Source organism: Anopheles ziemanni, assembly GCF_943734765.1.
Source record: "Anopheles ziemanni chromosome X unlocalized genomic scaffold, idAnoZiCoDA_A2_x.2 X_unloc_32, whole genome shotgun sequence".
In the NCBI taxonomy this organism is placed as follows: Eukaryota; Metazoa; Arthropoda; class Insecta; order Diptera; family Culicidae; genus Anopheles; species Anopheles ziemanni.
The window spans coordinates 192501-207077 of record NW_026689799.1 but is presented as its reverse complement, the minus strand read 5'-3'; the positions used below and the strand labels follow the sequence as shown (position 1 = coordinate 207077).

The 14577-nt window shown below is 46.6% G+C and overlaps 1 non-coding gene across 1 annotated transcript; it reads left to right on the top strand.

Annotated features, from left to right (window-relative positions):
- The first annotated feature begins 14170 nt into the window (after positions 1–14170).
- On the top strand, positions 14171–14325 carry LOC131292120 (5.8S ribosomal RNA). The gene has a single exon (XR_009189818.1). It is a non-coding gene; the product is annotated as a 5.8S ribosomal RNA (ribosomal RNA).
- Positions 14326–14577: the final 252 nt, after the last annotated feature.

Genomic DNA, 14577 nt, shown 5'->3' with positions numbered 1-14577 from the left:
ATGTCAGAACTACACTAAAATGTTACCACACCAAGCAAGGCAAACTTATATGAAGGCAAGGACCCTGATGGGTCATATGGTATGGATCGAAAAATCGGCTAAGTCCCAAAATGGGGATGTCTGAACTACACTCAAATGTTACCACATCAAGCAAGGCAAACTTATATGAAGGAAAGGACCCTGATGGGTCATATGGTATTTTACGAAAAATCGGCTAAGTCCCAAAATGGGGATGTCAGAACTACACTCATGTGTTACCACACCAAGCAAGGCAAACTTATATGAAGGCAAGGACCCTGATGGGTCATATGGTATTTTACGAAAAATCGGCTAAGTCCCAAAATGATGATGTCAGAACTACACTCAAATGTTACCACACCAAGCAAGGCAAACTTATATGAAGCAAAGGACCCTGATGGGTCATATGGTATTGATCGAAAAATCGGCTAAGTCCCAAAATGGGGATGTCAGAACTACACTCAAATGTTACCACACCAAGCAAGGCAAACTTATATGAAGGCAAGGACCCTGATGGGTCATATGGTATTTTACGAAAAATCGGCTAAGTCCCAAAATGGGGATGTCAGAACTACACTAAAAAGTTACCACACCAAGCAAGGCAAACTTATATGAAGCAAAGGACCCATATGGGTCATATGGTATTTTACGAAAAATCGGCTAAGTCCCAAAATGATGATGTCAGAACTACACTCAAATGTTACCATACCAAGCAAGGCAAACTTATATGAAGCAAAGGACCCTGATGGGTCATATGGTATTTTACGAAAAATCGGCTAAGTCCCAAAATGGGGATGTCAGAACTACACAAAAAGTTACCACACCAAGCAAGGCAAACTTATATGAAGGCAAGGACCCTGATGGGTCATATGGTATTTTACGAAAAATCGGCTAAGTCCCAAAATGATGATGTCAGAACTACACTCAAATGTTACCACACCAAGCAAGGCAAACTTATATGAAGCAAAGGACCCTGATGGGTCATATGGTATTGATCGAAAAATCGGCTAAGTCCCAAAATGGGGATGTCAGAACTACACTCAAATGTTACCACACCAAGCAAGGCAAACTTATATGAAGCAAAGGACCCTGATGGGTCATATGGTGTTTTACGAAAAATCGGCTAAGTCCCAAAATGGGGATGTCAGAACTACACTCAAATGTTACCACACCAAGCAAGGCAAACTTATATGAAGCAAAGGACCCTGATGGGTCATATGGTATTTTACGAAAAATCGGCTAAGTCCCAAAATGGGGATGTCAGAACTACACTCAAATGTTACCACACCAAGCAAGGCAAACTTATATGAAGCAAAGGACCCTGATGGGTCATATGGGATGGATCGAAAAATCGGCTAAGTCCCAAAATGGGGATGTCAGAACTACACTCATGTGTTACCACATCAAGCAAGGCAAACTTATATGAAGCAAAGGACCCTGATGGGTCATATGGTATTGATCGAAAAATCGGCTAAGTCCCAAAATGGGGATGTCAGAACTACACTCAAATGTTACCACACCAAGCAAGGCAAACTTATATGAAGCAAAGGACCCTGATGGGTCATATGGTATTTTACGAAAAATCGGCTAAGTCCCAAAATGGGGATGTCAGAACTACACTCAAATGTTACCACACCAAGCAAGGCAAACTTATATGAAGCAAAGGACCCTGATGGGTCATATGGTATTTTACGAAAAATCGGCTAAGTCCCAAAATGGGGATGTCAGAACTACACTCAAATGTTACCACACCAAGCAAGGCAAACTTATATGAAGCAAAGGACCCTGATGGGTCATATGGTATTTTACGAAAAATCGGCTAAGTCCCAAAATGGGGATGTCAGAACTACACTCAAATGTTACCACACCAAGCAAGGCAAACTTATATGAAGCAAAGGACCCTGATGGGTCATATGGTATGGATCGAAAAATCGGCTAAGTCCCAAAATGGGGATGTCAGAACTACACTCATGTGTTACCACATCAAGCAAGGCAAACTTATATGAAGCAAAGGACCCTGATGGGTCATATGGTATTGATCGAAAAATCGGCTAAGTCCCAAAATGGGGATGTCAGAACTACACTCAAATGTTACCACACCAAGCAAGGCAAACTTATATGAAGCAAAGGACCCTGATGGGTCATATGGTATTTTACGAAAAATCGGCTAAGTCCCAAAATGGGGATGTCAGAACTACACTCAAATGTTACCACACCAAGCAAGGCAAACTTATATGAAGCAAAGGACCCTGATGGGTCATATGGTATTTTACGAAAAATCGGCTAAGTCCCAAAATGGGGATGTCAGAACTACACTCAAATGTTACCACACCAAGCAAGGCAAACTTATATGAAGCAAAGGACCCTGATGGGTCATATGGTATTTTACGAAAAATCGGCTAAGTCCCAAAATGGGGATGTCAGAACTACACTCAAATGTTACCACACCAAGCAAGGCAAACTTATATGAAGCAAAGGACCCTGATGGGTCATATGGTATGGATCGAAAAATCGGCTAAGTCCCAAAATGGGGATGTCAGAACTACACTCAAATGTTACCACACCAAGCAAGGCAAACTTATATGAAGCAAAGGACCCTGATGGGTCATATGGTATTTTACGAAAAATCGGCTAAGTCCCAAAATGGGGATGTCAGAACTACACTCAAATGTTACCACACCAAGCAAGGCAAACTTATATGAAGCAAAGGACCCTGATGGGTCATATGGTATGGATCGAAAAATCGGCTAAGTCCCAAAATGGGGATGTCAGAACTACACTCAAATGTTACCACACCAAGCAAGGCAAACTTATATGAAGCAAAGGACCCTGATGGGTCATATGGTATTTTACGAAAAATCGGCTAAGTCCCAAAATGGGGATGTCAGAACTACACTCAAATGTTACCACACCAAGCAAGGCAAACTTATATGAAGCAAAGGACCCATATGGGTCATATGGTATTTTACGAAAAATCGGCTAAGTCCCAAAATGATGATGTCAGAACTACACTCAAATGTTACCATACCAAGCAAGGCAAACTTATATGAAGGAAAGGACCCATATGGGTCATATGGTATTTTACGAAAAATCGGCTAAGTCCCAAAATGGGGATGTCAGAACTACACTAAAAAGTTACCACACCAAGCAAGGCAAAGTACCTAGGTGAACCCTAGGAAGAAACACGGACCAAGTCAGATGGCCTAAGTCAATAGAACAAGTGACCTAGGCAAAGTTGTATGGCGCTGAGGACCCTGAAAAATCTGGTTAGTGTAGTTTAGACAGGGTAGGTTTTTGGGTCGGCCGAACCCCCTTATTTTGGGTTTTGGCCACATCAAGAAGCTACACCTAGGCAAACTGCCTAGGGTGAAAGTGCGAAGACCAATCGAATAGTAAGACAAGTTTTGACCGATCGCCCTAGGCAAGCTTGTATGAAGAAAGGGACCCTAAGGGTCATATGGAAATACATGAAAAATCGGCTAAGTCCCAAAATTGGGATGTCAGAACTACACTAAAAAGTTACCACATCAAGCAAGGCAAACTACCTAGGTGAACCCTAGCAAGAAACACGGACCAAGTCAGATGGCCTAAGTCAAGAGTGCAAGTGACCTAGGCAAAGTTGTATGACGGTGAGGACCCTGAAAAATCTGGTTAGTGTAGTTTAGACAGGGGAGGTTTTTGGGTCGGCTGAACCTCCTTATTTTGGGTTTTGACCTCCTCAAGAAGCTACACCTAGGCAAACTGCCTAGGGTGAAAGTGCGAAGACCAATCGAATAGTAAGACAAGTTTTGACCGATCGCCCTAGGCAAGCTTGTATGAAGAAAGGGACCCTATGGGTCATATGGAAATACATGAAAAATCGGCTAAGTCCCAAAATTGGGATGTCTGAACTACACTAAAAAGTTACCACATCAAGCAAGGCAAAGTACCTAGGTGAACCCTAGCAAGAAACACGGACCAAGTCAGATGGCCTAAGTCAAGAGAACAAGTGACCTAGGCAAAGTTGTATGACGGTGAGGACCCTGAAAAATCTGGTTAGTGTAGTTTAGACAGGGGAGGTTTTTGAGTCGGCTGAACCTCCTTATTTTGGGTTTTGACCTCCTCAAGAAGCTACACCTAGGCAAACTGCCTAGGGTGAAAGTGCGAAGACCAATCGAATAGTAAGACAAGTTTTGACCGATCGCCCTAGGCAAGCTTGTATGAAGAAAGGGACCCTATGGGTCATATGGAAATACATGAAAAATCGGCTAAGTCCCAAAATTGGGATGTCTGAACTACACTAAAAAGTTACCACAGCAAGCAAGGCAAAGTACCTAGGTGAACCCTAGGAAGAAACACGGACCAAGTCAGATGGCCTAAGTCAAGAGTACAAGTGACCTAGGCAAAGTTGTATGGCGCTGAGGACCCTGAAAAATCGGGTTAGTGTAGTTCAGACAGGGGAGGTTTCTGGGTCGGCTGAACCTCCTTATTTCGGGTTTTGGCCTCCTCAAGAAGACAGACCTAGGCAAACTGCCTAGGGTGAAAGTGCGAAGACCAATCGAATAGTAAGACAAGTTTTGACCGATCGCCCTAGGCAAGCTTGTATGAAGAAAGGGACCCTATGGGTCATATGGAAATACATGAAAAATCGGCTAAGTCCCAAAATTGGGATGTCTGAACTACACTAAAAAGTTACCACATCAAGCAAGGCAAAGTACCTAGGTGAACCCTAGGAAGAAACACGGACCAAGTCAGATGGCCTAAGTCAAGAGTACAAGTGACCTAGGCAAAGTTGTATGGCGCTGAGGACCCTGAAAAATCGGGTTAGTGTAGTTCAGACAGGGGAGGTTTCTGGGTCGGCTGAACCTCCTTATTTCGGGTTTTGGCCTCCTCAAGAAGACAGACCTAGGCAAAGTGCCTAGGGTGAAAGTGCGAAGACCAATCGAATAGTAAGACAAGTTTTGACCGATCGCCCTAGGCAAGCTTGTATGAAGAAAGGGACCCTATGGGTCATTTGAAAATATACGAAAAATCGGCTAAGTCCCGAAATTGGGATGTCTGAACTACACTAAAAAGTTACCACATCAAGCAAGGCAAAGTACCTAGGTGAACCCTAGGAAGAAACACGGACCAAGTCAGATGGCCTAAGTCAAGAGTACAAGTGACCTAGGCAAAGTTGTATGGCGCTAAGGACCATGAAAAATCGGGTTAGTGTAGTTAAGACAGGGGAGGTTTCAGGGTCGGCTGGACCTCCTTATTTCGGGTTTTGGCCTCCTCAAGAAGACAGACCTAGGCGAACTGCCTAGGGTGAAAGTGCGAAGACCAATCGAATAGTAAGACAAGTTTTGACCGATCGCCCTAGGCAAGCTTGTATGAAGAAAGGGACCCTATGGGTCATATGGAAATACATGAAAAATCGGCTAAGTCCCAAAATTAGGATGTCTGAACTACACTAAAAAGTTACCACATCAAGCAAGGCAAAGTACCTAGGTGAACCCTAGGAAGAAACACGGACCAAGTCGGATGGCCTAAGTCAAGAGTACAAGTGACCTAGGCAAAGTTGTATGGCGCTGAGGACCCTGAAAAATCGGGTTAGTGTAGTTCAGACAGGGGAGGTTTCAGGGTCGGCCGAACCTCCTTATTTCGGGTTTTGGCCTCCTCAAGAAGACAGACCTAGGCGAACTGCCTAGGGTGAAAGTGCGAAGACCAATCGAATAGTAAGACAAGTTTTGACCGATCGCCCTAGGCAAGCTTGTATGAAGAAAGGGACCCTATGGGTCATATGGAAATATACGAAAAATCGGCTAAGTCCCAAAATTGGGATGTCAGAACTACACTATAAAGTTACCACATTAGCAAGGCAGACTTGTATGAAGAACGGGACCCTGGTGAAAGTAGCAAATATCCCAAACCGAACATGAATATTATACACACAAGAGTACGAACATAAAGGAACACGGACCAAGCGTACCGAGAGAATCGGTACTATAGAACCCTAGTGGTTCTACACAAAGACTTTATGTTAGGGGTTCAAGCCCCATAGTACTCAAACGGTGACAGTAGCAAATATCCCAAAACGAACGTGAATCTTATTCACAAGAGTACGAACATAAAGGAACACGGACCAAGCGTACCGAGAGAATCGGTACTATAGAGCCCTCGTGGTTCTACACAAAGACTTTATGTTCGGGGTTCACACCCCAAATCGAACGTGGAATTTACTTTCTGATGGTCATGCGGTCGTCCAAAGGGGTCTAGTATCCTGGGATGACAAGCATCACGGGCACAGCTCGTATCAAAACAGTCGAAGAGGCCCGCGAAAGCTTGCTTTCCATGGCTATGCGATGCACAAATTGAGTTTACTCACCGTAGTATAAAACGAACGAACCGAACCTATCCGAGTAGGGATAATGGGCGCAGTAACATACTTCTGTGACCCAGCGAGAGTTGAACGAGGTGACATGAACTGTCAGTGGCTTATATCAGATGGGATACATACATGAGATTGCTTTCAAATCTACACTCGAAAACCTAACCAAGTAAAAGCGAACGTGGGGAGGATTCGAAACTGGTAACGAAATCTTAAGCTGGAAAGAGTCATCACTATGGATACATATTATGCGAAACCAATCAAGTGCTCAGTACTGATCCAAAACCTAAGAGCACTAGTGAACACCTTATTCTCACCCTAGTTCACATCCAAGTGATCGACCACGTGTGTGAAGCAAAGACCAATCGAATTCCTGAATGAACCGAACACTATGAACAAATGGCCAAAAACGTTATAACTATCCAAACATACTACTATCTAGCGAAAGTCATCACGATGGAACCATACCATGATCTTTAACCTATAGCGCTCACCATATTCCTACCCAGAGTGCAAGTGAACAGATTGCTCACCCCTACCCAGTTCACAACCACGTGATCGACTAACATACCGAGGTTACCACAAGTCAAAGTTATACGTTTACAAGCGCAAGACCAATCGAAAACCCCGAAAGCAATCTCGACCCAAAATGTATTATCCGTGAGTGTAGTCGAGTCTCGTACTCGTCATCTGTAATCGTCGGATAGAATATCCAGTACACGGTTGTCTTTCCAAATGAAATCTACATACAGAACTCGCTCTTGGCAAATGGGTGGCAATGGCGCAATCAGGAGCGAGTTCCCGTCCGGGTGCCAAGTGATTGGCAAATGTCTGGGGGAAAGCAACCATATATTGATTGTTAGTGTACTGGGTGTTTGAGGTATGTAGTATCCACGCTTGGTTGGGTGTGTCAGAGGACCATGGATGCGTTCACAACCCCAATTGGGGTACATCGGGAATGATTTTGTGGAACCGATGTGCCCGGCACACACTAAGTTTTGTTGCAAGTTAATAGTGTGCCATGTCCGGGGGGGTTGTGATTAAACTCTGGTGAATTGCGTACTGTGGTGATTGGGGTATGAAAGCCCCGCAGTTGCAATGATCGGACGCGCCTAGCGTGTCCTTTAGTTGATGGTAGGGAAATGAAGGCCCTTGTCAGCTCACCTAAGTATTCATGGAAGTTTGGCATAAGGTCGCTGTGGTAGGGGTATGAAGGCCCCGTCAGCGCATGCACAATCGGGCGCACGTGCGCTTAGCGGAGTCGAATGCCGCTCAAGTGCCTGTCCGGTGCATCGGGTGTGTGTGATACGAGGGCAATGAGGTTCGCACGGGGGCTCGCCTCCCGTGTGCTACCGGACTTGACAACATATAGAACGTGGTGTTTGCTCCTCCGGGTGCAATGGGACAATGAACATTCGAACGCAAAGTCGGAATTCTGGTTGATCCTACCAGTAATATACGCTCGTCTCAAAGGTTAAGCCATGCATGTCTAAGTACAAACAGATTTAATGTGAAACCGCATAAGGCTCAGTATAACAGCTATAATTTACGAGATCATCAACCTAGTTACTTGGATAACTGTGGAAAATCTAGAGCTAATACATGCAACATGCCAGGACCCTCGCGGGAACTGGTGCACTTATTAGTCAAACCAATCGCGGGTTCTCCGTGTCATTGAGTTGAAGTCTGGATAATGATGCTGATCGTATGGTCTCGCACCGACGACAGATCTCGCAAATATCTGCCCTATCAACTATGGATGGTAGTATAGAGGACTACCATGGTTGCAACGGGTAACGGGGAATCAGGGTTCGATTCCGGAGAGGGAGCCTGAGAAATGGCTACCACATCCAAGGAAGGCAGCAGGCGCGTAAATTACCCAATCCCGGGACGGGGAGGTAGTGACGAGAAATAACAATATGAAACTCTTTAATGATGTTTCATAATTGGAATGAGTAGAGCATAAATCCTTCTACGAGGATCAAGTGGAGGGCAAGTCTGGTGCCAGCAGCCGCGGTAATTCCAGCTCCACTAGCGTATATTAAAATTGTTGCGGTTAAAACGTTCGAAGTTGATACTTGTCCAACACAGTCCGGCTCCGCCGACCCGGTCAACCCGTGGTCGGTGGGCCAAGTCGGAATCTGGTTGCGACTCAATGGTGTGGTAGGGCACCAAGTCTGTGTCATGGTGTGCCCTTCAACGGGTGCAAGTGTAACATAGAGCTCGACCGCTCACGTTTACCTTGAACAAATTAGAGTGCTTAAAGCAGGGTGCCCAAACGCCCTAGAATAATCTTGCATGGAATAATGGAATACGACCTTGGTCTAATCTTTCATTGGTTTGTACTCAGACCGGAGGTAATGATTAACAGAAGTAGTTGGGGACACTAGTATTACGGCGCGAGAGGTGAAATTCGTAGACCGTCGTAAGACTAACTAAAGCGAAGGCATTTGTCAAGGATGCTTTCTTTAATCAAGAACGAAAGTTAGAGGATCGAAGGCGATTAGATACCGCCCTAGTTCTAACCGTAAACGATGCCAACTAGCAATTGGGAGACGCTACAACCAGGTGCTCTCAGTAGCTTCCGGGAAACCAAAGTCAGGTTCCGGGGGAAGTATGGTTGCAAAGTTGAAACTTAAAGGAATTGACGGAAGGGCACCACAATGAAATGGAGCTTGCCTCACGGGACACGGTCTTCAGCCGGTGACGGCTGACACGCTCCTCGACCACATGCTGCACGATCCTGACGCCTGGGAGCGTGTGGAAGAGGCGGCGGTCAGTGTCACCCGCGAGCTGCAGCGAGTTTGGAGAATCGAAAGCGGCGTGGAGGCTCGACGAGCGGTTCATCGAGAGAGGCGGCGAGCGGCGGAGCAGGCAGCACGACAGCAGCGGCGGCGAGAGGGCCGATTCGGCCTCGACCCAACGCTGAGGGATCGTATACTGGCCATGGACGAGGTGACGCGCGTGGAATTCAGGCGGGTGGCTCGCCAGCTTCAGGATAACATCAGGCGCCTGGAGCTTCGTCGTGACCGGATGCCGACGAGGGTATTCGAGGCTACTATGGCCGTCCGTGTGGCCAGCCTCCGACATCACGATGCGGCACCAGAGAACCGGGCAGCAACGGCGGCAACCTTACAACAGGCACAACTGTCATTGCAGGAGGCTCGACGAGAGCGAAGGAACGCTCGACAACGGCAGACGAGACGAGCAGAGCGACGAGCAGAGCGGCAGGAGAGCCGCGCAAGTGCGCGCCAACGGCGCAGATGATTACCAGGGGACGAGTCCCAGTAGGCCTACGCCTAATAGATAGATAGTGGCTCGACAGCCAGACGCCCGCCCCACACGGCTCTACCGTGTAGGTGCATGCCGTGTGGGGCACCTTCAAGGGCGAGAGTAGGGAGTAGGAATTGTCTTTCTGTAAACTGTGATATAATTTTTAGAATTTTAAGAGAAATACAGTTCTGAACCCTGATGAAAAAAAATGAAATGGAGCTTGCGGTTCAATTTGACTCAACACGGGAAAACTTACCAGGTCCGAACTTATGGAGGTGAGACAGATTAATAGCTCTTTCTCAAATTTAAGGGTAGTGGTGCATGGCCGTTCTTAGTTCGTGGATTGATTTGTCTGGTTAATTCCGATAACGAACGTGACTCACATATGCTAACTAGAACGCAGTCAGCGTTAATGCGTCGATGCCGATTGGAACGGGTTAGGACCTTTCGGTGGAGTATGACCTGACACCTTCGCTGTTCGTGTGCGCAAGTGCACTTACGGTACGCTGCTTAGCAGGACAATTTGTGTTTAGCAAAATGAGATCGAGCGATAACAGGTCCGTGATGCCCTTAGATGTTCTGGGCTACACGCGTGCTACAATGTGGGTAGCAGCGTGTCTCCTATTCCGAGAGGAACGGGAAATCACTCAAATACTCACTTAGTAGGGATTATGGATTGCAATGGTCCATATGAACTCGGAACTTCTAGTAAGTGCTGGTCATCAGCCAGCGTTGAATACGTCCCTGCCCTTTGTACACACCGCCCGTCGCTACTACCGTTGGATTATTTAGTGAGGTCTTTGGAGATGATCGTTCGCTGGATCCTCGTGAACCGCGTCTGCTTTATCGAAGTTGACCGAACTTGATGATTTAGAGGAAGTAAAAGTCGTAACAAGGTTTCCGTAGGTGAACCTGCGGAAGGATCATTAGTGGCCAAGTGATCCTTCCAGAAGTCCGAACCTGCGGGTTGAGACTTCGGCACAAGTTGCCATATGATAATTGACGAAACACTATAGAAGTCCGAACCTGCGGGTTGAGACTCAGGCACAAGTTGCCATATGAAAGTTGACGAAACACTAACAAGTCCGAACCTGCGGGTTGAGACTTAGGCACACGTTGCCTTATACATGACTTCGAACAAATACACAAGTCCGAACCTGCGGGTTGAGACTTAGGCACAAGTTGCCTTATACATGACTTCGAACAAATACACAAGTCCGAACCTGCGGGTTGAGACTTAGGCACAAGTTGCCATATGAAAGTTGACGAAACACTAACAAGTCCGAACCTGCGGGTTGAGACTTAGGCACACGTTGCCTTATACATGACTTCGAACAAATACACAAGTCCGAACCTGCGGGTTGAGACTTAGGCACAAAATGCCTTATACATACATTGGCCAAATAAACAGAAGTCCGAACCTGCGGGTTGAGACTTAGGCACAAGTTGCCATATTATATTCGATCAAACACTAAGTAGTCCGAACCTGCGGGTTGAGACTCAAGACCGTAACAAGATGTCACTATACAAGTCCGAACCTAAGGGTTGAGACTTAATGCGATCTAGATACCAAGTTGACATCCAATACCTGTTGAGCAAAACCAAAGATTCCCTGTTCTCCAATGTATACACTATATAACAGGGAATCATGAAGAAATCAAGCAAGCGTGAAACAAAGTCATCACTTGGGCATGCTCGATAGCCAACCACATGACCTTAACCTAAGAGAGCATGCAAACCACATGATACCTATAAACGATTAACCCGCCCTAGTTCAATCGTTCACCAAGTGATGACTTCAGTATGGCTAAGAGAAAAACTTTTAAATGGGAAAAACTCTAAGTCCGAACCTCCGGGTTGAGACTTCCGCGTCGGAGGTGGGCGCACCTCCTATCCGAAAGATGATGAATCAGGGGTGTTCGGTCAGCAATGGTCGGATGCCCCGTCGTAGTCCAACTATGACAATCAAAGTCAAGACCTCCGGGTTGAGACTTTCCGCGAGTACAAGCATAAAGGAACACGGACCAAGCCGTACCGAGAGAATCGGTACTAGAGCCCTCGTGGTTCTACATTGAGAGAGCCCTCGTGGTTCTCATTAGGGGCTTTATGCAAGTCGTACTCAATACTGTGGTGTGAAGTATAAAGTATAGTCCTCGCCTGGTCCACGCTGCTTCGGCGGTCCTGGGTAAGATAGTTAATTCTAGCTTGCCCTATGTGGAAGAGGACTCAATACCCTACCTGTTGAGCTTGAAACAAAGTCATCACTTGGGCATGCTCATATTGCCATACACAATTACATTATATTCGAATGAGCATGCAAGCGACCCTATATAGACCGAACCAAAACGATAGATACCGCCGTAGTTCACCCCCACCAAGTGATGACTTCAGTATGGCTAGTGTGTGAAGTATAAAGTATAGTCCTCCCCTGGTCCACACTGCTTCGGCGGTCCTGGGTAAGATAGTTAGTTCTAGCTTGCCCTATGTGGAAGAGGACACAATACTTAATACTTAGAGTACAAGCATAAAGGAACACGGACCAAGCCGTACCGAGAGAATCGGTACTAGAGCCCTCGCGGTTCTACATTGTGAGCCCTCGTGGTTCAAACTAGATACTTTATGCAAGGCGTACTCAAAACTGTGGTGTGAAGTATAAAGTATAGTCCTCATCTGGTCCACGCTGCTTCGGCGGTCCTGGGTAAGATAGTTAATTCTAGCTTGCCCTATGTGGAAGAGGACACAATACTTAATACTGTGGTGTAATGGACAAGGTATAGTCCTCCACTGGTCCACGCTGCTCCGGCGGTCCTGGGTAAGATAGTTCATTCTAGCTTGCCCTATGTGGAAGAGGACTCAATACCCTACCTGTTGAGCTTGAAACAAAGTCATCACTTGGGCATGCTCATATTGCCATACAATATTCCATTATCTACTAATGAGCATGCAGCTATATGATTATAACCTGTAAACGATTACCCCGCCGTAGTTCAGCGCTTCAACCAAGTGATGACTTCAGTATGGCTAGTGTGTGAAGTATAAAGTATAGTCCTCCCCTGGTCCACACTGCTTCGGCGGTCCTGGGTAAGATAGTTAGTTCTAGCTTGCCCTATGTGGAAGAGGACACCATACTTAATACTGTGGTGTAATGAACAAAGTATAGTCCTCCACTGGTCCACGCTGCTTCGGCGGTCCTGGGTAAGATAGTTAGTTCTAGCTTGCCCTATGTGGAAGAGGGCATACAAGACAAAGTATAGTTCTCCCCTGGTCCACGCTGCTTCGGCGGTCCTGGGTAAGATAGTTAATTCTAGCTTGCCCTATGTGGAAGAGAGCATACATGAACCAAGAACGAAGGTTATGATCGAGGAATGATTCGACAACTAACCGATGGTATGAAATGTGAAGAATTCAAGCAAGCACACAATCAAGTCATCACTTGGGCATGCTCGATAGCCAACCTCATGACATTAACCTAGTAGAGCATGCGAAAACCAATATATATGTAAACGATGCCTCCCTAGTTCAGCGCTTCAACCAAGTGATGACTTCAGAATGGCTAAATCAAATCGGTTCAAACCATACCATCGGTATCCTATTGAAACACACAAGTCGATATCAAACCTCATGATTGTGTAGTCCTCCACTGGTCCACGCCGCTTCGGCCGTCCTGGGTAAAATGGAACATTCCAGCTTGCCCTATGTGGAAGAGGGCACATTACTCAATACTGTGGTGTGAAGTATAAAGTTCAGTTCTCCCCTGGTCCACGCTGCTTCGGCGGTCCTGGGTAAGATAGTTCATTCTAGCTTGCCCTATGTGGAAGAGGACACTTAATACTTCGTCTCTAAGCGGCGGCTTGACTCCTCCCTACGGGGAACGGGTTTACGCGCACAGCGGCGGCTTACGCACTATGGCAGTCATGGATGCCTTACGTTTCTATGAAAAGTGTGTTCCTCCCCTGGTCCACGCTGCTTCGGCAGTCCTGGGTAAGATAGTTAGTTCTAGCTTGCCCTATGTGGAAGAGGACACGTAGACTTACTGTGGTGTGAAGTATAAAGTTCAGTTCTCCCCTGGTCCACGCCGCTTCGGCCGTCCTGGGTAAAATGGATTCATCCAGCTTGCCCTATGTGGAATGAGGACACTTTATGCTTCGTCTCTAAGCGGCGGCTTGCTCCTCCCTACGGGGAACGGGTATACGCGCACAGCGGCGGCTTACGTTATGGCAGTCATGGATGCCTTACGTTTCCATGAAAAGTGTGTTCCTCCCCTGGTCCACGCTGCTTCGGCAGTCCTGGGTAAGATAGTTAGTTCTAGCTTGCCCTATGTGGAAGAGGACACGTAGACTTACTGTGGTGTGAAGTATAAGGTTCAGTTCTCCCCTGGTCCACGCCGCTTCGGCCGTCCTGGGTAAAATGGATTCATCCAGCTTGCCCTATGTGGAATGAGGACACTTTATGCTTCGTCTCTAAGCGGCGGCTTGCTCCTCCCTACGGGGAACGGGTATACGCGCACAGCGGCGGCTTACGCAAGTTAGTCACCCTCGGCAGTGGATCACTCGGCTCATGGATCGATGAAGACCGCAGCTAACTGCGCGTCATAATGTGAACTGCAGGACACATGAACATTGATAAGTTGAACGCATATTGCACGTCGTGGGAACCTACCATGATGTACAGATGACTGAGCGCTTATATTTGAGAAATGTATCGCATACATTTAACTACGCCGTGACACCCGTCACGAGACGTGCACCATGATGTTAACTAGGGTCGCGACGACCCGCTAGCATTAAAGAACCCGTGGTTTACAATATACTGGCATTGGAATTCGAAGTATTTAGAGCGTCCGTGTTCCCGCGTGAGGCGGAAGTACGAGGAGAAGGCGTGCTTGTGGTGTCTGTGGTGGTGTTTACTGATGTCTAGCTTCAGCTTATTTATTTATT